The following is a 25,285-nucleotide window of genomic DNA, read 5'->3' as shown; positions in this document are numbered from 1 at the left end:
TATTACTCAGCCATACAAAGGAATGAAACTGGGTCATTTGTTGAGACGTCGATGGATCTAGAGACTGTCCTACAGAGTGAAGTAAGTCAGAAAGAGAAAAACAAATATTGTATATTAATGCATATATGTGGAACCTAGAAAAAGGATACAGATGAACCGGTTTGCAGGGCAGAAATAGAGACACAGAGGTAGAGAACAAACGTATGGACACCAAGGGGGGGAAGCCACGGGGTGGGGGTGGTGGGATGAGTTGGGAGATTGGGATTGACCTGTATACATGTATATGTATAAAATAGATAACTAATAATAACCTGCTGTATAAAAAAATAAATAAAATTAAATTTCAAGATTAAAAAAATAAAATTTAAAAATAAAGCAGAAAAAAGTTCCTCCCTTCACACAGATATATTTATATGAATGAATTATTTCCATGCTTATATCTATAAATACATGAAAGAGAAATGAAATCTACCTTGAACCAAAAAAGAAAAAAAAAAAAACAGAACCCACCAGTTATACAGAGGAAAACGCTATCAGGGCACTTGCTCCAGTGGTAAACAATTCTGAAGTTCGTCAGAGGTTGGGAATCATCTCCCATGCAGCCAGCAGGCCCCCCACAAGGAACGTCCTCATTGCAAAGCTGGGGGACCATGCCGAGGGGTCTGTGAGTAAACGTGAGACGAGCCCCAGGCCAGCTGCTGCTGAACTCTTCCCACCCTTCCCAGGTAAAACACCTGAATATGTACAAGGACTCGAAAGCCTAGAGGAAGGGCCGTGGAGCCACACCAGCGACAGCACGCAGGCCGACTTGGCGCCTGCAGGCCAGCCAGGATGCTCCTGGCCCCGGGCGCTCTTCTGGAAGCTTTCCATTTCCCTGCCTGAGATACCCCTCGTGTCCCGGCCCCCACTGCTTTTTTCCTTCCTCACCTCTGCCCGGGGAGAAATTCCAGCGGAAGGTATGGGTGACACATCCTCTTCTTTAGCAGGTGGCAGCCTGGCAACGCCTGCAGAATCTCCAGCAGAGCCCCACTCACACCGGGCCACCCACAAAGCCGTGGCCCCTCACACCCTCCCACCAGCACAGCCCCGAGACTGCTGACCGGGCAGAGAACATGGCGTCAGGCATACCTGCAGTGCCTCTTGCTGCCTGGAGTGGTGTTTATATTGACCTCAACACAGGCACACCTGGGCAGGGCTGGCCGGCAGGGTCAGGCTGCCCAGGTCAGCCAATCCTCAAACCTCAGGGGCTCACATTGCAGAAAATGGACCTCGCTGAACCGGCCAGGTCCAAGGAACAGGTGTGGGCTCCTAAGAGTCAGGATAGACAAGGGGCTGCAGCTCCGGCTTGTTTTCTAATCACTTTATCTGGCCCATGAGTGGGAGACAACTTCAAGAAGACACTCTCTTAATGAGAGCAACCCAGGAGTCAGGGAGAGGAGGGGTGATGGGTGGAGACAGAGGCCTGGTGCCCTGTCTGCAGTGGAAGTCTCTGGAAGACCAGGCAGAGGGAGGCCGCACAGAGTGACGCCCAGGGTCACAGACCTGTCGGAGATGCTGTTTGTTAGTTCAAGTCCTGCTCTGAGGTGCTCTGTGTCAGCTCTGAGAGACAGGCCATCTGGGGTGCTCTGAAATGAGGGCTATGTGCACGATTCCTGTGTTCCCAGCCCTGCTGTCCTACCTGCCCACGGGAGACCCATATCCTGGGAGGGGCCTGACCACGAGAGCCCCATGGGCTGCTGGGTGGTTGCGCAGGTGAGCTCCATAACCTGGCATTGCCCTGACCACGTCAGCCCCGTGGGCTGCTGGAGACCTGGTAAAGGGTGTCAGGACAGTCAGTGAAGTCACCGAGGATATACATCCAGTAGTTCCTAATTCCTACACCCTGCTGGTCATTCTACCATCCACCAGGACAATGGTTTTCTGTATTAGACTTCAATGATGCCTTCTTCTGTATTCCATTGGTCCCAGAAAGGCTCTGCTGCCCTAGTAACCAGATTTGGGAATGGAGAAATACCGCCACCTTGTGGCCATTTCCCACAACAGCAGCTTTAAACCCAGTGCTAATGGTCACTAAATATTCACACTCATTGCAGGCCTGTGAAGGACACCTGCCCTCAAAAACAATCCTGGGGTCGAAAATTGACCAAAAAATTCAAAAGAGGGCAACCATCCAAGAAGACTATTTCAAGAGGTTAATTGTACTCTCCGTTTTTTTTTTCTGTTTTTCCGTACAAGAAATTTAAAAAGGCATGGAAAAAGGCTGAACATTAGGAATAATTAAAGATATGCAAATCCAAATGACAAAAACATATCAGCTCACACCAGTCAGAATGCCCATCAGCAAAAATTATGCAAACAAGAAATGCTGAAGGGGTTTTGGAGAAATGCCTACCCTTGGTTCAACGTGGGACATTGTAAGAGCCAGTAATGAAAACAAAAATGAGGTGCCTTGGAAAGGTAAATACTGAGCTACCATTCAATCAAGCATACCCACTGCTGGGCCTATCGCCTGAGGGGATGAGAATCAAAAAGACACAGGCTGGGCTTCACTGGTGGCGCAGTGGTTCAGAGTCCGCCTGTCAATGCAGGGGACACGGGTTCATGCCCCGGTTCCGGAAGATCCCACATGCCGTGGAGCGGCCGGTCCCGTGAGCTATGGCTGCTGGGCCTGCATGTCCGGAGCCTGTGCTCTGCAATGGGAGGGTCCACGGCAACGAGAGGCCCACGTACAGCCAAAAAAAAAAAAAGACACAGGCTGGCAATCCTGCACTACAGCAATATTTAACATAGCCAATACTTGGAAGCTACGAAAATGTCCATCAACAGAGGAATGCACAAAGAAGAAGTGGTCCATGTACACAATGGAATATGACTCCAATAAGAAAAATATAAATTCAATTCATAAAGCAAACATAAGTAAGGAGACATCAGCTTTTGGGGGCACATCCCACTCTAATATATAACCGAGGAACACCACTGCCAGGATGGTCTGTTTCCCTAGTTACCAGATTGGGAAAAGCAGAAATGCTGCCGCCCTCTGGCCGTTACCTGCAACAGCAGCTTTAAAACCTGTGCTAAGGGTCACTTCATATGCACCAATCCTGGAGGGCTGTAAATGAAACCTGACCTCAAAATGTCTTGAGGGAGGTAATGGCCAAAATATTTCTAAATGTCACACATACTTCACGAAAACAATTTGAAGAGGTAAGCTGTACTCACAGTTTGAAGAAAAAAAGGACATGCGAGAAGGCTCAATTTCAAGGGATTATGAGACGCATGCAAATCCAACAACAAAGTGGTATCAGCTCACACTAGTCAGAATAAACATCAGCAAAAATACTACAAACAATAAACACTGAAGGTGTTGTGGAGAAGACCATAACTTCAAGTGGGACGTATCCTGGTAAGAGACACTAATGAGAACAGAATGGAGGTGCCTCTACAAGGTAAACATTTTGCTACCATATGATCCAGCAGGCCCACTCCTGGGCCTATACCCTAAGAAGACAGAATTGGAAAGACACAGGCAGGCAAATGTGCATTGCCGCAGCATTACAATAGCCATGACATGGAAGCCACCAAAAAGTCCATCAACAGATGAGTGGACAAAGACGAACTGGTACATGTACAGACAGAATAGTAGCCAAGGAAACAAAGGACACAATGCCATTTGCAGCACCGTAGATGAGTCTAGAGGTAATCCCGTGACTTGTAGTAAGTCAGAAAGAGAAAGACACATATCCTATGATATCACTTATAGGTGTTACCTAAAAATTGATACCAGTGAAGATATTTCCACAGGGAAGGGCAATCACAGATTCATTAAACAAACTTATGTCTCGCCAATGGAAAGGTGTGAGGGTTGGATACATTAGGATATTGGGGTTAACAGACATATACAAACACAGGTGAAATATATAATCACCAAACACCTACGGAATACCAAGAGAAGACTACTCAGCATTCTGTCATAACGTACATGGGAAAAGGATCCCAGGAAGAACAGACATAGGTATATGTGTAAAAGAACCACATCTTGCACACCTAAAACAACCCAAACATTGTAATCCAACTGGCTGTGATAAAAAATAAAAATTAAATTAAAGAAATGAACAAGAAGCCGTGAGACAAACATAAGGGGCATTTTCCTGGCACATTCCATTCTAAATTACAACCTAGAACACGACTTCCACTGAGGCTCTGTTGCCCTAGTAACCAGATTTGGTAAAGGAGAAATGCTGCCACCTTGTGGCCGTTTCACACAACAGCAGCTGTAAGCCCAGCGCTAATAGTCAGTAGATATTCAAAGTAATTGGCAGGCCTGGAAATGACACCTGCCCTGAAAACAAATCCTGGGGTCGTATATCGACCCAAAAATTCAAAAGACGTCCATATTTCAAAACGACAGTTTCCAGAGGCATGTTTTACGCACATTTCTGTTCTGCTTCTTTTTCTTTCTTTTTTTTCTAAACTACGGGAATGGAAAAAGGCAACCCTCAGAATGGGAGGAAATATTTGCAAAGGAATCAATGGACAAAGGTTTAATCTCCAATATATATATAAACAGCTCATGCAGCTTAATATAAATAAAACAAACAACCCAATACCAAAATGGGTAGAAGATCTAAATAGACATTTCTTCAAAGAAGATGCAGAGATGGACAAGACGCACATGAAAAGCTGCTCAACATCACTAAGTATTAGAGACATGCAAATCCAAACTACAGTGAGATATCACCTCACCTGTTAGAATGGGCATCATCAGAAAATCTACAAACAACAAATGCTGGGGAGGGTGTGGACAAAAGGAACCCTCTTCCACCATTGGTGGGAATGTAAATGGATACAGTCACTATGGAGAGCAGTATGGAGGTTCCTTTCAAAACTAAAAATAGAATTAGCATATGATCCAGCAATCCCACTTCTGGGCGTATACCCAGAGAAAACCGTAAATCCAAAAGACACATTCACCACAATGTTCATTGCAGCACTATTTACAATAGCCAGGTAATGGAAGCAACCTAAATGCCCACAGACAGACGAATGGATAAAGAGGTGGTACATATATAAAATGGAATATTACTCAGCCATACAAAGGAATGAAACTGGGTCATTTGTTGAGACGTCGATGGATCTAGAGACTGTCCTACAGAGTGAAGTAAGTCAGAAAGAGAAAAACAAATATTGTATATTAATGCATATATGTGGAACCTAGAAAAAGGATACAGATGAACCGGTTTGCAGGGCAGAAATAGAGACACAGAGGTAGAGAACAAACGTATGGACACCAAGGGGGGGAAGCCACGGGGTGGGGGTGGTGGGATGAGTTGGGAGATTGGGATTGACCTGTATACATGTATATGTATAAAATAGATAACTAATAATAACCTGCTGTATAAAAAAAATAAATAAAATTAAATTTCAAGATTAAAAAAATAAAATTTAAAAATAAAGCAGAAAAAAGTTCCTCCCTTCACACAGATATATTTATATGAATGAATTATTTCCATGCTTATATCTATAAATACATGAAAGAGAAATGAAATCTACCTTGAACCAAAAAAGAAAAAAAAAAAAACAGAACCCACCAGTTATACAGAGGAAAACGCTATCAGGGCACTTGCTCCAGTGGTAAACAATTCTGAAGTTCGTCAGAGGTTGGGAATCATCTCCCATGCAGCCAGCAGGCCCCCCACAAGGAACGTCCTCATTGCAAAGCTGGGGGACCATGCCGAGGGGTCTGTGAGTAAACGTGAGACGAGCCCCAGGCCAGCTGCTGCTGAACTCTTCCCACCCTTCCCAGGTAAAACACCTGAATATGTACAAGGACTCGAAAGCCTAGAGGAAGGGCCGTGGAGCCACACCAGCGACAGCACGCAGGCCGACTTGGCGCCTGCAGGCCAGCCAGGATGCTCCTGGCCCCGGGCGCTCTTCTGGAAGCTTTCCATTTCCCTGCCTGAGATACCCCTCGTGTCCCGGCCCCCACTGCTTTTTTCCTTCCTCACCTCTGCCCGGGGAGAAATTCCAGCGGAAGGTATGGGTGACACATCCTCTTCTTTAGCAGGTGGCAGCCTGGCAACGCCTGCAGAATCTCCAGCAGAGCCCCACTCACACCGGGCCACCCACAAAGCCGTGGCCCCTCACACCCTCCCACCAGCACAGCCCCGAGACTGCTGACCGGGCAGAGAACATGGCGTCAGGCATACCTGCAGTGCCTCTTGCTGCCTGGAGTGGTGTTTATATTGACCTCAACACAGGCACACCTGGGCAGGGCTGGCCGGCAGGGTCAGGCTGCCCAGGTCAGCCAATCCTCAAACCTCAGGGGCTCACATTGCAGAAAATGGACCTCGCTGAACCGGCCAGGTCCAAGGAACAGGTGTGGGCTCCTAAGAGTCAGGATAGACAAGGGGCTGCAGCTCCGGCTTGTTTTCTAATCACTTTATCTGGCCCATGAGTGGGAGACAACTTCAAGAAGACACTCTCTTAATGAGAGCAACCCAGGAGTCAGGGAGAGGAGGGGTGATGGGTGGAGACAGAGGCCTGGTGCCCTGTCTGCAGTGGAAGTCTCTGGAAGACCAGGCAGAGGGAGGCCGCACAGAGTGACGCCCAGGGTCACAGACCTGTCGGAGATGCTGTTTGTTAGTTCAAGTCCTGCTCTGAGGTGCTCTGTGTCAGCTCTGAGAGACAGGCCATCTGGGGTGCTCTGAAATGAGGGCTATGTGCACGATTCCTGTGTTCCCAGCCCTGCTGTCCTACCTGCCCACGGGAGACCCATATCCTGGGAGGGGCCTGACCACGAGAGCCCCATGGGCTGCTGGGTGGTTGCGCAGGTGAGCTCCATAACCTGGCATTGCCCTGACCACGTCAGCCCCGTGGGCTGCTGGAGACCTGGTAAAGGGTGTCAGGACAGTCAGTGAAGTCACCGAGGATATACATCCAGTAGTTCCTAATTCCTACACCCTGCTGGTCATTCTACCATCCACCAGGACAATGGTTTTCTGTATTAGACTTCAATGATGCCTTCTTCTGTATTCCATTGGTCCCAGAAAGGCTCTGCTGCCCTAGTAACCAGATTTGGGAATGGAGAAATACCGCCACCTTGTGGCCATTTCCCACAACAGCAGCTTTAAACCCAGTGCTAATGGTCACTAAATATTCACACTCATTGCAGGCCTGTGAAGGACACCTGCCCTCAAAAACAATCCTGGGGTCGAAAATTGACCAAAAAATTCAAAAGAGGGCAACCATCCAAGAAGACTATTTCAAGAGGTTAATTGTACTCTCCGTTTTTTTTTTCTGTTTTTCCGTACAAGAAATTTAAAAAGGCATGGAAAAAGGCTGAACATTAGGAATAATTAAAGATATGCAAATCCAAATGACAAAAACATATCAGCTCACACCAGTCAGAATGCCCATCAGCAAAAATTATGCAAACAAGAAATGCTGAAGGGGTTTTGGAGAAATGCCTACCCTTGGTTCAACGTGGGACATTGTAAGAGCCAGTAATGAAAACAAAAATGAGGTGCCTTGGAAAGGTAAATACTGAGCTACCATTCAATCAAGCATACCCACTGCTGGGCCTATCGCCTGAGGGGATGAGAATCAAAAAGACACAGGCTGGGCTTCACTGGTGGCGCAGTGGTTCAGAGTCCGCCTGTCAATGCAGGGGACACGGGTTCATGCCCCGGTTCCGGAAGATCCCACATGCCGTGGAGCGGCCGGTCCCGTGAGCTATGGCTGCTGGGCCTGCATGTCCGGAGCCTGTGCTCTGCAATGGGAGGGTCCACGGCAACGAGAGGCCCACGTACAGCCAAAAAAAAAAAAAAGACACAGGCTGGCAATCCTGCACTACAGCAATATTTAACATAGCCAATACTTGGAAGCTACGAAAATGTCCATCAACAGAGGAATGCACAAAGAAGAAGTGGTCCATGTACACAATGGAATATGACTCCAATAAGAAAAATATAAATTCAATTCATAAAGCAAACATAAGTAAGGAGACATCAGCTTTTGGGGGCACATCCCACTCTAATATATAACCGAGGAACACCACTGCCAGGATGGTCTGTTTCCCTAGTTACCAGATTGGGAAAAGCAGAAATGCTGCCGCCCTCTGGCCGTTACCTGCAACAGCAGCTTTAAAACCTGTGCTAAGGGTCACTTCATATGCACCAATCCTGGAGGGCTGTAAATGAAACCTGACCTCAAAATGTCTTGAGGGAGGTAATGGCCAAAATATTTCTAAATGTCACACATACTTCACGAAAACAATTTGAAGAGGTAAGCTGTACTCACAGTTTGAAGAAAAAAAGGACATGCGAGAAGGCTCAATTTCAAGGGATTATGAGACGCATGCAAATCCAACAACAAAGTGGTATCAGCTCACACTAGTCAGAATAAACATCAGCAAAAATACTACAAACAATAAACACTGAAGGTGTTGTGGAGAAGACCATAACTTCAAGTGGGACGTATCCTGGTAAGAGACACTAATGAGAACAGAATGGAGGTGCCTCTACAAGGTAAACATTTTGCTACCATATGATCCAGCAGGCCCACTCCTGGGCCTATACCCTAAGAAGACAGAATTGGAAAGACACAGGCAGGCAAATGTGCATTGCCGCAGCATTACAATAGCCATGACATGGAAGCCACCAAAAAGTCCATCAACAGATGAGTGGACAAAGACGAACTGGTACATGTACAGACAGAATAGTAGCCAAGGAAACAAAGGACACAATGCCATTTGCAGCACCGTAGATGAGTCTAGAGGTAATCCCGTGACTTGTAGTAAGTCAGAAAGAGAAAGACACATATCCTATGATATCACTTATAGGTGTTACCTAAAAATTGATACCAGTGAAGATATTTCCACAGGGAAGGGCAATCACAGATTCATTAAACAAACTTATGTCTCGCCAATGGAAAGGTGTGAGGGTTGGATACATTAGGATATTGGGGTTAACAGACATATACAAACACAGGTGAAATATATAATCACCAAACACCTACGGAATACCAAGAGAAGACTACTCAGCATTCTGTCATAACGTACATGGGAAAAGGATCCCAGGAAGAACAGACATAGGTATATGTGTAAAAGAACCACATCTTGCACACCTAAAACAACCCAAACATTGTAATCCAACTGGCTGTGATAAAAAATAAAAATTAAATTAAAGAAATGAACAAGAAGCCGTGAGACAAACATAAGGGGCATTTTCCTGGCACATTCCATTCTAAATTACAACCTAGAACACGACTTCCACTGAGGCTCTGTTGCCCTAGTAACCAGATTTGGTAAAGGAGAAATGCTGCCACCTTGTGGCCGTTTCACACAACAGCAGCTGTAAGCCCAGCGCTAATAGTCAGTAGATATTCAAAGTAATTGGCAGGCCTGGAAATGACACCTGCCCTGAAAACAAATCCTGGGGTCGTATATCGACCCAAAAATTCAAAAGACGTCCATATTTCAAAACGACAGTTTCCAGAGGCATGTTTTACGCACATTTCTGTTCTGCTTCTTTTTCTTTCTTTTTTTTCTAAACTACGGGAATGGAAAAAGGCAACCCTCAGAATGGGAGGAAATATTTGCAAAGGAATCAATGGACAAAGGTTTAATCTCCAATATATATATAAACAGCTCATGCAGCTTAATATAAATAAAACAAACAACCCAATACCAAAATGGGTAGAAGATCTAAATAGACATTTCTTCAAAGAAGATGCAGAGATGGACAAGACGCACATGAAAAGCTGCTCAACATCACTAAGTATTAGAGACATGCAAATCCAAACTACAGTGAGATATCACCTCACCTGTTAGAATGGGCATCATCAGAAAATCTACAAACAACAAATGCTGGGGAGGGTGTGGACAAAAGGAACCCTCTTCCACCATTGGTGGGAATGTAAATGGATACAGTCACTATGGAGAGCAGTATGGAGGTTCCTTTCAAAACTAAAAATAGAATTAGCATATGATCCAGCAATCCCACTTCTGGGCGTATACCCAGAGAAAACCGTAAATCCAAAAGACACATTCACCACAATGTTCATTGCAGCACTATTTACAATAGCCAGGTAATGGAAGCAACCTAAATGCCCACAGACAGACGAATGGATAAAGAGGTGGTACATATATAAAATGGAATATTACTCAGCCATACAAAGGAATGAAACTGGGTCATTTGTTGAGACGTCGATGGATCTAGAGACTGTCCTACAGAGTGAAGTAAGTCAGAAAGAGAAAAACAAATATTGTATATTAATGCATATATGTGGAACCTAGAAAAAGGATACAGATGAACCGGTTTGCAGGGCAGAAATAGAGACACAGAGGTAGAGAACAAACGTATGGACACCAAGGGGGGGAAGCCACGGGGTGGGGGTGGTGGGATGAGTTGGGAGATTGGGATTGACCTGTATACATGTATATGTATAAAATAGATAACTAATAATAACCTGCTGTATAAAAAAAATAAATAAAATTAAATTTCAAGATTAAAAAAATAAAATTTAAAAATAAAGCAGAAAAAAGTTCCTCCCTTCACACAGATATATTTATATGAATGAATTATTTCCATGCTTATATCTATAAATACATGAAAGAGAAATGAAATCTACCTTGAACCAAAAAAGAAAAAAAAAAAAACAGAACCCACCAGTTATACAGAGGAAAACGCTATCAGGGCACTTGCTCCAGTGGTAAACAATTCTGAAGTTCGTCAGAGGTTGGGAATCATCTCCCATGCAGCCAGCAGGCCCCCCACAAGGAACGTCCTCATTGCAAAGCTGGGGGACCATGCCGAGGGGTCTGTGAGTAAACGTGAGACGAGCCCCAGGCCAGCTGCTGCTGAACTCTTCCCACCCTTCCCAGGTAAAACACCTGAATATGTACAAGGACTCGAAAGCCTAGAGGAAGGGCCGTGGAGCCACACCAGCGACAGCACGCAGGCCGACTTGGCGCCTGCAGGCCAGCCAGGATGCTCCTGGCCCCGGGCGCTCTTCTGGAAGCTTTCCATTTCCCTGCCTGAGATACCCCTCGTGTCCCGGCCCCCACTGCTTTTTTCCTTCCTCACCTCTGCCCGGGGAGAAATTCCAGCGGAAGGTATGGGTGACACATCCTCTTCTTTAGCAGGTGGCAGCCTGGCAACGCCTGCAGAATCTCCAGCAGAGCCCCACTCACACCGGGCCACCCACAAAGCCGTGGCCCCTCACACCCTCCCACCAGCACAGCCCCGAGACTGCTGACCGGGCAGAGAACATGGCGTCAGGCATACCTGCAGTGCCTCTTGCTGCCTGGAGTGGTGTTTATATTGACCTCAACACAGGCACACCTGGGCAGGGCTGGCCGGCAGGGTCAGGCTGCCCAGGTCAGCCAATCCTCAAACCTCAGGGGCTCACATTGCAGAAAATGGACCTCGCTGAACCGGCCAGGTCCAAGGAACAGGTGTGGGCTCCTAAGAGTCAGGATAGACAAGGGGCTGCAGCTCCGGCTTGTTTTCTAATCACTTTATCTGGCCCATGAGTGGGAGACAACTTCAAGAAGACACTCTCTTAATGAGAGCAACCCAGGAGTCAGGGAGAGGAGGGGTGATGGGTGGAGACAGAGGCCTGGTGCCCTGTCTGCAGTGGAAGTCTCTGGAAGACCAGGCAGAGGGAGGCCGCACAGAGTGACGCCCAGGGTCACAGACCTGTCGGAGATGCTGTTTGTTAGTTCAAGTCCTGCTCTGAGGTGCTCTGTGTCAGCTCTGAGAGACAGGCCATCTGGGGTGCTCTGAAATGAGGGCTATGTGCACGATTCCTGTGTTCCCAGCCCTGCTGTCCTACCTGCCCACGGGAGCTACGTATCCTGGGAGGGGCCTGACCACGAGAGCCCCATGGGCTGCTGGGTGGTTGCGCAGGTGAGCTCCATAACCTGGCATTGCCCTGACCACGTCAGCCCCGTGGGCTGCTGGAGACCTGGTAAAGGGTGTCAGGACAGTCAGTGAAGTCACCGAGGATATACATCCAGTAGTTCCTAATTCCTACACCCTGCTGGTCATTCTACCATCCACCAGGACAATGGTTTTCTGTATTAGACTTCAATGATGCCTTCTTCTGTATTCCATTGGTCCCAGAAAGGCTCTGCTGCCCTAGTAACCAGATTTGGGAATGGAGAAATACCGCCACCTTGTGGCCATTTCCCACAACAGCAGCTTTAAACCCAGTGCTAATGGTCACTAAATATTCACACTCATTGCAGGCCTGTGAAGGACACCTGCCCTCAAAAACAATCCTGGGGTCGAAAATTGACCAAAAAATTCAAAAGAGGGCAACCATCCAAGAAGACTATTTCAAGAGGTTAATTGTACTCTCCGTTTTTTTTTTCTGTTTTTCCGTACAAGAAATTTAAAAAGGCATGGAAAAAGGCTGAACATTAGGAATAATTAAAGATATGCAAATCCAAATGACAAAAACATATCAGCTCACACCAGTCAGAATGCCCATCAGCAAAAATTATGCAAACAAGAAATGCTGAAGGGGTTTTGGAGAAATGCCTACCCTTGGTTCAACGTGGGACATTGTAAGAGCCAGTAATGAAAACAAAAATGAGGTGCCTTGGAAAGGTAAATACTGAGCTACCATTCAATCAAGCATACCCACTGCTGGGCCTATCGCCTGAGGGGATGAGAATCAAAAAGACACAGGCTGGGCTTCACTGGTGGCGCAGTGGTTCAGAGTCCGCCTGTCAATGCAGGGGACACGGGTTCATGCCCCGGTTCCGGAAGATCCCACATGCCGTGGAGCGGCCGGTCCCGTGAGCTATGGCTGCTGGGCCTGCATGTCCGGAGCCTGTGCTCTGCAATGGGAGGGTCCACGGCAACGAGAGGCCCACGTACAGCCAAAAAAAAAAAAAAAGACACAGGCTGGCAATCCTGCACTACAGCAATATTTAACATAGCCAATACTTGGAAGCTACGAAAATGTCCATCAACAGAGGAATGCACAAAGAAGAAGTGGTCCATGTACACAATGGAATATGACTCCAATAAGAAAAATATAAATTCAATTCATAAAGCAAACATAAGTAAGGAGACATCAGCTTTTGGGGGCACATCCCACTCTAATATATAACCGAGGAACACCACTGCCAGGATGGTCTGTTTCCCTAGTTACCAGATTGGGAAAAGCAGAAATGCTGCCGCCCTCTGGCCGTTACCTGCAACAGCAGCTTTAAAACCTGTGCTAAGGGTCACTTCATATGCACCAATCCTGGAGGGCTGTAAATGAAACCTGACCTCAAAATGTCTTGAGGGAGGTAATGGCCAAAATATTTCTAAATGTCACACATACTTCACGAAAACAATTTGAAGAGGTAAGCTGTACTCACAGTTTGAAGAAAAAAAGGACATGCGAGAAGGCTCAATTTCAAGGGATTATGAGACGCATGCAAATCCAACAACAAAGTGGTATCAGCTCACACTAGTCAGAATAAACATCAGCAAAAATACTACAAACAATAAACACTGAAGGTGTTGTGGAGAAGACCATAACTTCAAGTGGGACGTATCCTGGTAAGAGACACTAATGAGAACAGAATGGAGGTGCCTCTACAAGGTAAACATTTTGCTACCATATGATCCAGCAGGCCCACTCCTGGGCCTATACCCTAAGAAGACAGAATTGGAAAGACACAGGCAGGCAAATGTGCATTGCCGCAGCATTACAATAGCCATGACATGGAAGCCACCAAAAAGTCCATCAACAGATGAGTGGACAAAGACGAACTGGTACATGTACAGACAGAATAGTAGCCAAGGAAACAAAGGACACAATGCCATTTGCAGCACCGTAGATGAGTCTAGAGGTAATCCCGTGACTTGTAGTAAGTCAGAAAGAGAAAGACACATATCCTATGATATCACTTATAGGTGTTACCTAAAAATTGATACCAGTGAAGATATTTCCACAGGGAAGGGCAATCACAGATTCATTAAACAAACTTATGTCTCGCCAATGGAAAGGTGTGAGGGTTGGATACATTAGGATATTGGGGTTAACAGACATATACAAACACAGGTGAAATATATAATCACCAAACACCTACGGAATACCAAGAGAAGACTACTCAGCATTCTGTCATAACGTACATGGGAAAAGGATCCCAGGAAGAACAGACATAGGTATATGTGTAAAAGAACCACATCTTGCACACCTAAAACAACCCAAACATTGTAATCCAACTGGCTGTGATAAAAAATAAAAATTAAATTAAAGAAATGAACAAGAAGCCGTGAGACAAACATAAGGGGCATTTTCCTGGCACATTCCATTCTAAATTACAACCTAGAACACGACTTCCACTGAGGCTCTGTTGCCCTAGTAACCAGATTTGGTAAAGGAGAAATGCTGCCACCTTGTGGCCGTTTCACACAACAGCAGCTGTAAGCCCAGCGCTAATAGTCAGTAGATATTCAAAGTAATTGGCAGGCCTGGAAATGACACCTGCCCTGAAAACAAATCCTGGGGTCGTATATCGACCCAAAAATTCAAAAGACGTCCATATTTCAAAACGACAGTTTCCAGAGGCATGTTTTACGCACATTTCTGTTCTGCTTCTTTTTCTTTCTTTTTTTTCTAAACTACGGGAATGGAAAAAGGCAACCCTCAGAATGGGAGGAAATATTTGCAAAGGAATCAATGGACAAAGGTTTAATCTCCAATATATATAAACAGCTCATGCAGCTTAATATAAATAAAACAAACAACCCAATACCAAAATGGGTAGAAGATCTAAATAGACATTTCTTCAAAGAAGATGCAGAGATGGACAAGACGCACATGAAAAGCTGCTCAACATCACTAAGTATTAGAGACATGCAAATCCAAACTACAGTGAGATATCACCTCACCTGTTAGAATGGGCATCATCAGAAAATCTACAAACAACAAATGCTGGGGAGGGTGTGGACAAAAGGAACCCTCTTCCACCATTGGTGGGAATGTAAATGGATACAGTCACTATGGAGAGCAGTATGGAGGTTCCTTTCAAAACTAAAAATAGAATTAGCATATGATCCAGCAATCCCACTTCTGGGCGTATACCCAGAGAAAACCGTAAATCCAAAAGACACATTCACCACAATGTTCATTGCAGCACTATTTACAATAGCCAGGTAATGGAAGCAACCTAAATGCCCACAGACAGACGAATGGATAAAGAGGTGGTACATATATAAAATGGAATATTACTCAGCCATACAAAGGAATGAAACTGGGTCATTTGTTGAGACGTCGATGGATCTAGAGACTGTCCTACAGAGTGAAGTAAGTCAGAAAGAGAAAAACAAATATTGTATATTAATGCATATATGTGGAACCTAGAAAAAGGATACAGATGAACCGGTTTGCAGGGCAGAAATAGAGACACAGAGGTAGAGAACAAACGTATGGACACCAAGGGGGGGAAGCCACGGGGTGGGGGTGGTGGGATGAGTTGGGAGATTGGGATTGACCTGTATACATGTATATGTATAAAATAGATAACTAATAATAACCTGCTGTATAAAAAAAATAAATAAAATTAAATTTCAAGATTAAAAAAATAAAATTTAAAAATAAAGCAGAAAAAAGTTCCTCCCTTCACACAGATATATTTATATGAATGAATTATTTCCATGCTTATATCTATAAATACATGAAAGAGAAATGAAATCTACCTTGAACCAAAAAAGAAAAAAAAAAAAACAGAACCCACCAGTTATACAGAGGAAAACGCTATCAGGGCACTTGCTCCAGTGGTAAACAATTCTGAAGTTCGTCAGAGGTTGGGAATCATCTCCCATGCAGCCAGCAGGCCCCCCACAAGGAACGTCCTCATTGCAAAGCTGGGGGACCATGCCGAGGGGTCTGTGAGTAAACGTGAGACGAGCCCCAGGCCAGCTGCTGCTGAACTCTTCCCACCCTTCCCAGGTAAAACACCTGAATATGTACAAGGACTCGAAAGCCTAGAGGAAGGGCCGTGGAGCCACACCAGCGACAGCACGCAGGCCGACTTGGCGCCTGCAGGCCAGCCAGGATGCTCCTGGCCCCGGGCGCTCTTCTGGAAGCTTTCCATTTCCCTGCCTGAGATACCCCTCGTGTCCCGGCCCCCACTGCTTTTTTCCTTCCTCACCTCTGCCCGGGGAGAAATTCCAGCGGAAGGTATGGGTGACACATCCTCTTCTTTAGCAGGTGGCAGCCTGGCAACGCCTGCAGAATCTCCAGCAGAGCCCCACTCACACCGGGCCACCCACAAAGCCGTGGCCCCTCACACCCTCCCACCAGCACAGCCCCGAGACTGCTGACCGGGCAGAGAACATGGCGTCAGGCATACCTGCAGTGCCCCTTGCTGCCTGGAGTGGTGTTTATATTGACCTCAACACAGGCACACCTGGGCAGGGCTGGCCGGCAGGGTCAGGCTGCCCAGGTCAGCCAATCCTCAAACCTCAGGGGCTCACATTGCAGAAAATGGACCTCGCTGAACCGGCCAGGTCCAAGGAACAGGTGTGGGCTCCTAAGAGTCAGGATAGACAAGGGGCTGCAGCTCCGGCTTGTTTTCTAATCACTTTATCTGGCCCATGAGTGGGAGACAACTTCAAGAAGACACTCTCTTAATGAGAGCAACCCAGGAGTCAGGGAGAGGAGGGGTGATGGGTGGAGACAGAGGCCTGGTGCCCTGTCTGCAGTGGAAGTCTCTGGAAGACCAGGCAGAGGGAGGCCGCACAGAGTGACGCCCAGGGTCACAGACCTGTCGGAGATGCTGTTTGTTAGTTCAAGTCCTGCTCTGAGGTGCTCTGTGTCAGCTCTGAGAGACAGGCCATCTGGGGTGCTCTGAAATGAGGGCTATGTGCACGATTCCTGTGTTCCCAGCCCTGCTGTCCTACCTGCCCACGGGAGACCCATATCCTGGGAGGGGCCTGACCACGAGAGCCCCATGGGCTGCTGGGTGGTTGCGCAGGTGAGCTCCATAACCTGGCATTGCCCTGACCACGTCAGCCCCGTGGGCTGCTGGAGACCTGGTAAAGGGTGTCAGGACAGTCAGTGAAGTCACCGAGGATATACATCCAGTAGTTCCTAATTCCTACACCCTGCTGGTCATTCTACCATCCACCAGGACAATGGTTTTCTGTATTAGACTTCAATGATGCCTTCTTCTGTATTCCATTGGTCCCAGAAAGGCTCTGCTGCCCTAGTAACCAGATTTGGGAATGGAGAAATACCGCCACCTTGTGGCCATTTCCCACAACAGCAGCTTTAAACCCAGTGCTAATGGTCACTAAATATTCACACTCATTGCAGGCCTGTGAAGGACACCTGCCCTCAAAAACAATCCTGGGGTCGAAAATTGACCAAAAAATTCAAAAGAGGGCAACCATCCAAGAAGACTATTTCAAGAGGTTAATTGTACTCTCCGTTTTTTTTTTCTGTTTTTCCGTACAAGAAATTTAAAAAGGCATGGAAAAAGGCTGAACATTAGGAATAATTAAAGATATGCAAATCCAAATGACAAAAACATATCAGCTCACACCAGTCAGAATGCCCATCAGCAAAAATTATGCAAACAAGAAATGCTGAAGGGGTTTTGGAGAAATGCCTACCCTTGGTTCAACGTGGGACATTGTAAGAGCCAGTAATGAAAACAAAAATGAGGTGCCTTGGAAAGGTAAATACTGAGCTACCATTCAATCAAGCATACCCACTGCTGGGCCTATCGCCTGAGGGGATGAGAATCAAAAAGACACAGGCTGGGCTTCACTGGTGGCGCAGTGGTTCAGAGTCCGCCTGTCAATGCAGGGGACACGGGTTCATGCCCCGGTTCCGGAAGATCCCACATGCCGTGGAGCGGCCGGTCCCGTGAGCTATGGCTGCTGGGCCTGCATGTCCGGAGCCTGTGCTCTGCAATGGGAGGGTCCACGGCAACGAGAGGCCCACGTACAGCCAAAAAAAAAAAAAAGACACAGGCTGGCAATCCTGCACTACAGCAATATTTAACATAGCCAATACTTGGAAGCTACGAAAATGTCCATCAACAGAGGAATGCACAAAGAAGAAGTGGTCCATGTACACAATGGAATATGACTCCAATAAGAAAAATATAAATTCAATTCATAAAGCAAACATAAGTAAGGAGACATCAGCTTTTGGGGGCACATCCCACTCTAATATATAACCGAGGAACACCACTGCCAGGATGGTCTGTTTCCCTAGTTACCAGATTGGGAAAAGCAGAAATGCTGCCGCCCTCTGGCCGTTACCTGCAACAGCAGCTTTAAAACCTGTGCTAAGGGTCACTTCATATGCACCAATCCTGGAGGGCTGTAAATGAAACCTGACCTCAAAATGTCTTGAGGGAGGTAATGGCCAAAATATTTCTAAATGTCACACATACTTCACGAAAACAATTTGAAGAGGTAAGCTGTACTCACAGTTTGAAGAAAAAAAGGACATGCGAGAAGGCTCAATTTCAAGGGATTATGAGACGCATGCAAATCCAACAACAAAGTGGTATCAGCTCACACTAGTCAGAATAAACATCAGCAAAAATACTACAAACAATAAACACTGAAGGTGTTGTGGAGAAGACCATAACTTCAAGTGGGACGTATCCTGGTAAGAGACACTAATGAGAACAGAATGGAGGTGCCTCTACAAGGTAAACATTTTGCTACCATATGATCCAGCAGGCCCACTCCTGGGCCTATACCCTAAGAAGACAGAATTGGAAAGACACAGGCAGGCAAATGTGCATTGCCGCAGCATTACAATAGCCATGACATGGAAGCCACCAAAAAGTCCATCAACAGATGAGTGGACAAAGACGAACTGGTACATGTACAGACAGAATAGTAGCCAAGGAAACAAAGGACACAATGCCATTTGCAGCACCGTAGATGAGTCTAGAGGTAATCCCGTGACTTGTAGTAAGTCAGAAAGAGAAAGACACATATCCTATGATATCACTTATAGGTGTTACCTAAAAATTGATACCAGTGAAGATATTTCCACAGGGAAGGGCAATCACAGATTCATTAAACAAACTTATGTCTCGCCAATGGAAAGGTGTGAGGGTTGGATACATTAGGATATTGGGGTTAACAGACATATACAAACACAGGTGAAATATATAATCACCAAACACCTACGGAATACCAAGAGAAGACTACTCAGCATTCTGTCATAACGTACATGGGAAAAGGATCCCAGGAAGAACAGACATAGGTATATGTGTAAAAGAACCACATCTTGCACACCTAAAACAACCCAAACATTGTAATCCAACTGGCTGTGATAAAAAATAAAAATTAAATTAAAGAAATGAACAAGAAGCCGTGAGACAAACATAAGGGGCATTTTCCTGGCACATTCCATTCTAAATTACAACCTAGAACACGACTTCCACTGAGGCTCTGTTGCCCTAGTAACCAGATTTGGTAAAGGAGAAATGCTGCCACCTTGTGGCCGTTTCACACAACAGCAGCTGTAAGCCCAGCGCTAATAGTCAGTAGATATTCAAAGTAATTGGCAGGCCTGGAAATGACACCTGCCCTGAAAACAAATCCTGGGGTCGTATATCGACCCAAAAATTCAAAAGACGTCCATATTTCAAAACGACAGTTTCCAGAGGCATGTTTTACGCACATTTCTGTTCTGCTTCTTTTTCTTTCTTTTTTTTCTAAACTACGGGAATGGAAAAAGGCAACCCTCAGAATGGGAGGAAATATTTGCAAAGGAATCAATGGACAAAGGTTTAATCTCCAATATATATAAACAGCTCATGCAGCTTAATATAAATAAAACAAACAACCCAATACCAAAATGGGTAGAAGATCTAAATAGACATTTCTTCAAAGAAGATGCAGAGATGGACAAGACGCACATGAAAAGCTGCTCAACATCACTAAGTATTAGAGACATGCAAATCCAAACTACAGTGAGATATCACCTCACCTGTTAGAATGGGCATCATCAGAAAATCTACAAACAACAAATGCTGGGGAGGGTGTGGACAAAAGGAACCCTCTTCCACCATTGGTGGGAATGTAAATGGATACAGTCACTATGGAGAGCAGTATGGAGGTTCCTTTCAAAACTAAAAATAGAATTAGCATATGATCCAGCAATCCCACTTCTGGGCGTATACCCAGAGAAAACCGTAAATCCAAAAGACACATTCACCACAATGTTCATTGCAGCACTATTTACAATAGCCAGGTAATGGAAGCAACCTAAATGCCCACAGACAGACGAATGGATAAAGAGGTGGTACATATATAAAATGGAATATTACTCAGCCATACAAAGGAATGAAACTGGGTCATTTGTTGAGACGTCGATGGATCTAGAGACTGTCCTACAGAGTGAAGTAAGTCAGAAAGAGAAAAACAAATATTGTATATTAATGCATATATGTGGAACCTAGAAAAAGGATACAGATGAACCGGTTTGCAGGGCAGAAATAGAGACACAGAGGTAGAGAACAAACGTATGGACACCAAGGGGGGGAAGCCACGGGGTGGGGGTGGTGGGATGAGTTGGGAGATTGGGATTGACCTGTATACATGTATATGTATAAAATAGATAACTAATAATAACCTGCTGTATAAAAAAAATAAATAAAATTAAATTTCAAGATTAAAAAAATAAAATTTAAAAATAAAGCAGAAAAAAGTTCCTCCCTTCACACAGATATATTTATATGAATGAATTATTTCCATGCTTATATCTATAAATACATGAAAGAGAAATGAAATCTACCTTGAACCAAAAAAGAAAAAAAAAAAAACAGAACCCACCAGTTATACAGAGGAAAACGCTATCAGGGCACTTGCTCCAGTGGTAAACAATTCTGAAGTTCGTCAGAGGTTGGGAATCATCTCCCATGCAGCCAGCAGGCCCCCCACAAGGAACGTCCTCATTGCAAAGCTGGGGGACCATGCCGAGGGGTCTGTGAGTAAACGTGAGACGAGCCCCAGGCCAGCTGCTGCTGAACTCTTCCCACCCTTCCCAGGTAAAACACCTGAATATGTACAAGGACTCGAAAGCCTAGAGGAAGGGCCGTGGAGCCACACCAGCGACAGCACGCAGGCCGACTTGGCGCCTGCAGGCCAGCCAGGATGCTCCTGGCCCCGGGCGCTCTTCTGGAAGCTTTCCATTTCCCTGCCTGAGATACCCCTCGTGTCCCGGCCCCCACTGCTTTTTTCCTTCCTCACCTCTGCCCGGGGAGAAATTCCAGCGGAAGGTATGGGTGACACATCCTCTTCTTTAGCAGGTGGCAGCCTGGCAACGCCTGCAGAATCTCCAGCAGAGCCCCACTCACACCGGGCCACCCACAAAGCCGTGGCCCCTCACACCCTCCCACCAGCACAGCCCCGAGACTGCTGACCGGGCAGAGAACATGGCGTCAGGCATACCTGCAGTGCCTCTTGCTGCCTGGAGTGGTGTTTATATTGACCTCAACACAGGCACACCTGGGCAGGGCTGGCCGGCAGGGTCAGGCTGCCCAGGTCAGCCAATCCTCAAACCTCAGGGGCTCACATTGCAGAAAATGGACCTCGCTGAACCGGCCAGGTCCAAGGAACAGGTGTGGGCTCCTAAGAGTCAGGATAGACAAGGGGCTGCAGCTCCGGCTTGTTTTCTAATCACTTTATCTGGCCCATGAGTGGGAGACAACTTCAAGAAGACACTCTCTTAATGAGAGCAACCCAGGAGTCAGGGAGAGGAGGGGTGATGGGTGGAGACAGAGGCCTGGTGCCCTGTCTGCAGTGGAAGTCTCTGGAAGACCAGGCAGAGGGAGGCCGCACAGAGTGACGCCCAGGGTCACAGACCTGTCGGAGATGCTGTTTGTTAGTTCAAGTCCTGCTCTGAGGTGCTCTGTGTCAGCTCTGAGAGACAGGCCATCTGGGGTGCTCTGAAATGAGGGCTATGTGCACGATTCCTGTGTTCCCAGCCCTGCTGTCCTACCTGCCCACGGGAGACCCATATCCTGGGAGGGGCCTGACCACGAGAGCCCCATGGGCTGCTGGGTGGTTGCGCAGGTGAGCTCCATAACCTGGCATTGCCCTGACCACGTCAGCCCCGTGGGCTGCTGGAGACCTGGTAAAGGGTGTCAGGACAGTCAGTGAAGTCACCGAGGATATACATCCAGTAGTTCCTAATTCCTACACCCTGCTGGTCATTCTACCATCCACCAGGACAATGGTTTTCTGTATTAGACTTCAATGATGCCTTCTTCTGTATTCCATTGGTCCCAGAAAGGCTCTGCTGCCCTAGTAACCAGATTTGGGAATGGAGAAATACCGCCACCTTGTGGCCATTTCCCACAACAGCAGCTTTAAACCCAGTGCTAATGGTCACTAAATATTCACACTCATTGCAGGCCTGTGAAGGACACCTGCCCTCAAAAACAATCCTGGGGTCGAAAATTGACCAAAAAATTCAAAAGAGGGCAACCATCCAAGAAGACTATTTCAAGAGGTTAATTGTACTCTCCGTTTTTTTTTTCTGTTTTTCCGTACAAGAAATTTAAAAAGGCATGGAAAAAGGCTGAACATTAGGAATAATTAAAGATATGCAAATCCAAATGACAAAAACATATCAGCTCACACCAGTCAGAATGCCCATCAGCAAAAATTATGCAAACAAGAAATGCTGAAGGGGTTTTGGAGAAATGCCTACCCTTGGTTCAACGTGGGACATTGTAAGAGCCAGTAATGAAAACAAAAATGAGGTGCCTTGGAAAGGTAAATACTGAGCTACCATTCAATCAAGCATACCCACTGCTGGGCCTATCGCCTGAGGGGATGAGAATCAAAAAGACACAGGCTGGGCTTCACTGGTGGCGCAGTGGTTCAGAGTCCGCCTGTCAATGCAGGGGACACGGGTTCATGCCCCGGTTCCGGAAGATCCCACATGCCGTGGAGCGGCCGGTCCCGTGAGCTATGGCTGCTGGGCCTGCATGTCCGGAGCCTGTGCTCTGCAATGGGAGGGTCCACGGCAACGAGAGGCCCACGTACAGCCAAAAAAAAAAAAAAGACACAGGCTGGCAATCCTGCACTACAGCAATATTTAACATAGCCAATACTTGGAAGCTACGAAAATGTCCATCAACAGAGGAATGCACAAAGAAGAAGTGGTCCATGTACACAATGGAATATGACTCCAATAAGAAAAATATAAATTCAATTCATAAAGCAAACATAAGTAAGGAGACATCAGCTTTTGGGGGCACATCCCACTCTAATATATAACCGAGGAACACCACTGCCAGGATGGTCTGTTTCCCTAGTTACCAGATTGGGAAAAGCAGAAATGCTGCCGCCCTCTGGCCGTTACCTGCAACAGCAGCTTTAAAACCTGTGCTAAGGGTCACTTCATATGCACCAATCCTGGAGGGCTGTAAATGAAACCTGACCTCAAAATGTCTTGAGGGAGGTAATGGCCAAAATATTTCTAAATGTCACACATACTTCACGAAAACAATTTGAAGAGGTAAGCTGTACTCACAGTTTGAAGAAAAAAAGGACATGCGAGAAGGCTCAATTTCAAGGGATTATGAGACGCATGCAAATCCAACAACAAAGTGGTATCAGCTCACACTAGTCAGAATAAACATCAGCAAAAATACTACAAACAATAAACACTGAAGGTGTTGTGGAGAAGACCATAACTTCAAGTGGGACGTATCCTGGTAAGAGACACTAATGAGAACAGAATGGAGGTGCCTCTACAAGGTAAACATTTTGCTACCATATGATCCAGCAGGCCCACTCCTGGGCCTATACCCTAAGAAGACAGAATTGGAAAGACACAGGCAGGCAAATGTGCATTGCCGCAGCATTACAATAGCCATGACATGGAAGCCACCAAAAAGTCCATCAACAGATGAGTGGACAAAGACGAACTGGTACATGTACAGACAGAATAGTAGCCAAGGAAACAAAGGACACAATGCCATTTGCAGCACCGTAGATGAGTCTAGAGGTAATCCCGTGACTTGTAGTAAGTCAGAAAGAGAAAGACACATATCCTATGATATCACTTATAGGTGTTACCTAAAAATTGATACCAGTGAAGATATTTCCACAGGGAAGGGCAATCACAGATTCATTAAACAAACTTATGTCTCGCCAATGGAAAGGTGTGAGGGTTGGATACATTAGGATATTGGGGTTAACAGACATATACAAACACAGGTGAAATATATAATCACCAAACACCTACGGAATACCAAGAGAAGACTACTCAGCATTCTGTCATAACGTACATGGGAAAAGGATCCCAGGAAGAACAGACATAGGTATATGTGTAAAAGAACCACATCTTGCACACCTAAAACAACCCAAACATTGTAATCCAACTGGCTGTGATAAAAAATAAAAATTAAATTAAAGAAATGAACAAGAAGCCGTGAGACAAACATAAGGGGCATTTTCCTGGCACATTCCATTCTAAATTACAACCTAGAACACGACTTCCACTGAGGCTCTGTTGCCCTAGTAACCAGATTTGGTAAAGGAGAAATGCTGCCACCTGGTGGCCGTTTCACACAACAGCAGCTGTAAGCCCAGCGCTAATAGTCAGTAGATATTCAAAGTAATTGGCAGGCCTGGAAATGACACCTGCCCTGAAAACAAATCCTGGGGTCGTATATCGACCCAAAAATTCAAAAGACGTCCATATTTCAAAACGACAGTTTCCAGAGGCATGTTTTACGCACATTTCTGTTCTGCTTCTTTTTCTTTCTTTTTTTTCTAAACTACGGGAATGGAAAAAGGCAACCCTCAGAATGGGAGGAAATATTTGCAAAGGAATCAATGGACAAAGGTTTAATCTCCAATATATATAAACAGCTCATGCAGCTTAATATAAATAAAACAAACAACCCAATACCAAAATGGGTAGAAGATCTAAATAGACATTTCTTCAAAGAAGATGCAGAGATGGACAAGACGCACATGAAAAGCTGCTCAACATCACTAAGTATTAGAGACATGCAAATCCAAACTACAGTGAGATATCACCTCACCTGTTAGAATGGGCATCATCAGAAAATCTACAAACAACAAATGCTGGGGAGGGTGTGGACAAAAGGAACCCTCTTCCACCATTGGTGGGAATGTAAATGGATACAGTCACTATGGAGAGCAGTATGGAGGTTCCTTTCAAAACTAAAAATAGAATTAGCATATGATCCAGCAATCCCACTTCTGGGCGTATACCCAGAGAAAACCGTAAATCCAAAAGACACATTCACCAC

The sequence above is a fragment of the Mesoplodon mirus genome (assembly GCF_964341445.2).
Source record: "Mesoplodon mirus genome assembly, chromosome: 8".
Lineage (NCBI taxonomy): Eukaryota > Metazoa > Chordata > Mammalia > Artiodactyla > Ziphiidae > Mesoplodon > Mesoplodon mirus.
Note: the sequence above shows the minus strand (reverse complement) of the source record.